This window comes from Macrotis lagotis, chromosome 3, assembly GCF_037893015.1.
Source record: "Macrotis lagotis isolate mMagLag1 chromosome 3, bilby.v1.9.chrom.fasta, whole genome shotgun sequence".
NCBI lineage: Eukaryota > Metazoa > Chordata > Mammalia > Peramelemorphia > Peramelidae > Macrotis > Macrotis lagotis.
Window position 1 is genome coordinate 98503428 of NC_133660.1, and position 3340 is coordinate 98506767.

General features: G+C 38.2%; 1 pseudogene; it reads right to left on the minus strand.

Annotated features, from left to right (window-relative positions):
• Window positions 1-1380: 1380 nt before the first annotated feature.
• Window positions 1381-1515, minus strand: LOC141516177 (thymosin beta-10-like; annotated as a pseudogene).
• Between the last annotated feature and the right edge of the window lie 1825 nt (window positions 1516-3340).

Here is a 3340-nt window from a genome sequence, read left to right on the forward strand (position 1 = left end):
GAACTATTACCTTGGAAGATCTTTTTAATGGGAAGAAGTTTGAAAGAATCACAAGAGCTCAAGAGTATGGAGCAGTAGCTAGCACAGGATGAAAAGGGACTTTTGCCCCTTGGAGTTGAGTACAGCTAGGTGGTAGTGGATAGAGAAGTAGATAGAAGTGCCATTCCTGGAGTCAGAAATATCATCTTCCTGAGTTCAAATTTGACCTTAGTCCCTGCTGTGTGACCTGGGCTGGTCACCCAACTCTGTTTGCCTCAGTTTCCTCATCTATCAAATGAGCTGAAGAAGAAAAAAGTTCAATGTTTTTGCCAGGAAAAATCCCAAATGCAGATGAGAAGAGATGCAGATTTTTGATAAACAGGAGCAAGCTGACATTTGAAGGTGGTTAGGTAGACTTCCACAAAGGGAGGGTGGGTATCTTCATAGGGGTTGCTATCTCTGTGCTTTACCTTTCCTCAAAGTCCTTCCCCATCTTTGGTTCTAAATGTTGCAACTAACTTTGTTTACCACCCTCATTTCATACTATATTCTTTCAGTTCTCATATAGTAAAAGTCAAATTCTCTTTTAACTACTTCCTCAATGTAAGACTGGACAGATGGCTTGGTTTTCACCTGCCCTTTATCTCAAATAAATTTATTTAAGTTATATCTATGAGTCTTACCATATAGGAATAGTTAGGTGCTACAATGAGTAGAGCACCAGTCTTGAGGAACTTTGATATTTACTGTGTCACCTTAGGCAAATCACTTAATCCTGATTGCTTTGCATCCTCTGGACATCCTTATTCATACCTGGCCACTGGAGCCAGATGACACTGGAGGAGAAAGTGAAGTTGGTGACTTAGCACAGCAACTCCTCACTCAAATCCAATTTATGTGCTTGTCATTGCATCAACCCCTGATGTCATGGTCTTCTTCCAGAATGAAAGGACAAACAATAACAACAGTAAAAATGTACTTAGACTGTGCTAAGTACTGGCCAGTACAACAATTCCTGCTCTCTTAGGGAACATATTTTAATAGGGGGATTCCAATAGATTCCAATACTTTCCTTACCTCAGGACAGGTGTGCTACCTTTTTCTTGATATCTTCTTGATAACTTGTCATCTTTTCATTTCATAATCCATTTAATTTTTTCCCCACCAAATCATCTTTATTTTCCTCAGTCAAACAAATGACTTTCTAGAATATGGTAAGCAATCTGGTTAGGAGACAGCAGTTCAAGATGGTTGAGCCCAGCACAGGAACCTCAGCACAGGGGTAGCATCTTGCCTTTGAATTTGGATTCTGCAAGTAGCTATCTAGGTTCCCTCGGCCTGGGACCTAGGACAGGAGGGGAGGATTCCCCCTCTCCCAAGTGAATTGCTGCGGGGGGGGGTCTAGGAAATTTTACTCTGCTTCTCTTGTTCAATTGTCTCTTTTGTGGGTAGAGTGTTCTTCTCCTGCATCTACATCTTCTTGAGCTTGGCCTTGTTGAAGCTTGAGATCTTCCTCATGTGGGTTTTGTCTGCCATCTTCCAAACCAGAGAACCCTGTAGTTCTACAATCCTACACTCCCCTTCTAACATACAGAATTCCCCTTCTTACCCTATGTATCTTCAACCTAGACCATCTTTCAATCTGTATACCTTTTCTTTGCTGCTTGGTTCTCTTTTTCATTTCATATCCCTTCCAAAATAGATCCCAGTATTCCCTTCAGTACTTCAGAGAGGTTTCAGTGTCATTAAAATTCCCTCACAAACTGTGCCATTTATTAAAGGTAATATACTCATTGTTTAGTTTTGGCATCAGATTATTATCCATTTGAAGTGACTTTTCAAGCAGAAGTATTGATATAGCAGCCTTGAATAATATCTATCCAACCAATTATCCTCTCCTGAAGAATAGACCTTTTTTTAAAATCTACTTGGAGAGTCAGTCTGAACATATCTGAGTGACTATGATTCTAATTTAGGAAATTTCAGTATTGTAGCAATTGATGTGACCAATTTAATATCATCTAGAAATGAGAACATCTAGAAAGCCTCTATGACATATCCTTTTTTCCTTTTGCAACTGTTATGCTAGACATCCTCTATGACTGTGTCTTTTCATATGACTCCTTGTTTAATTGATATTAATATTCAGATGGTTTTCTTGTTAGATAAAGAAATCTTGTATGACTCCTGAATATGCAAGGGATATACTTTGTTGGCTGAAAGGCTTTAAAGTAATGTGGCCTTGGTACGTATGGTGTTTCTTATGATTTTGTAGATGTGGGAAAATAGACACATGAACTACTAGCTATTTACATTTTTTAACTTTTCTTTTTTTTGGTGGTAGTGGAGGAATTATAAGAACCATGAATTTTTTCCTACAAATTTGATATCTTATCTTCATTATGATATGATGAGAAATTATTACTTAATTTTCTTAAAATTATTTTCCCTACAATACAGACATTATCTCTGTATACTTGTTCTAGACTCTTGTCTTATCTTTATTTTTTTATTTTATTTTATTTTATTTTTTAGGTTTTTGGTGAGGCAAATGGGGTTAAGTGGCTTGCCCAAGGCCACACAGCTAGATAATTATTAAGTGTCTGAGACCGGATTTGAACCCAGGTACTCACTCCTGACTCCAAGCCAGTGCTTTATCCACTATGACACCTAGCCACCCCCATCTTTATTTTCTTTAATGACTACCATAACCACCACCACTTTTACTTCCTCCTTCACTATCTTCTCCCGGTTTTTGCTTCCTTTACCTCTTCCTTCTTTTTTTCCTCTGACTTGGTATGGATAGTAGACAAGGTTTTAGATTCAGAACCAAGAAGATCTGTGTCCAAATCTTGCTTCAGGTACTGTTTAGTAGTATGACCCTAAGCAAGTTTCTTAACTTTGTTGTTTCTGAGAATTGGAATTGGTGACTTCCCTTGTCCCTTTCAGTTCTAAATCTATATTCTGTTGTTCTCTTTCTTCTTGCCTCCTTTGCATTTGGTTGTTTCAGTGCTAAGAAATATACACTGTAGACAGTAGGGAGTGTGTGTGTTCATCATCCCTTTGGAAATCTCTCTCAGCAATGTGTGTAGCTCACCACACTTCAGTTGGTCAAGTGTAAAATCAAACGTTTCTAATGATAAGGTTAGAGAGTTAGGAAAGTTCTCTAGTCAGCTCCTTAATTTTTAAAATGAGAAAGCTCAGTTTCAATAAATAAAGTAGAAAGGGGGTAGAGCTAGGATTTGAAGCCCTGTCTTCTTCCTTTAAATCCAGTGCCCTCTGCCCCATACTATTCTGTCTCCTTGTTTCATGATGATTCCCAGAACAAGTACACTATATGAAAAGAGGACTTGAATTTCCC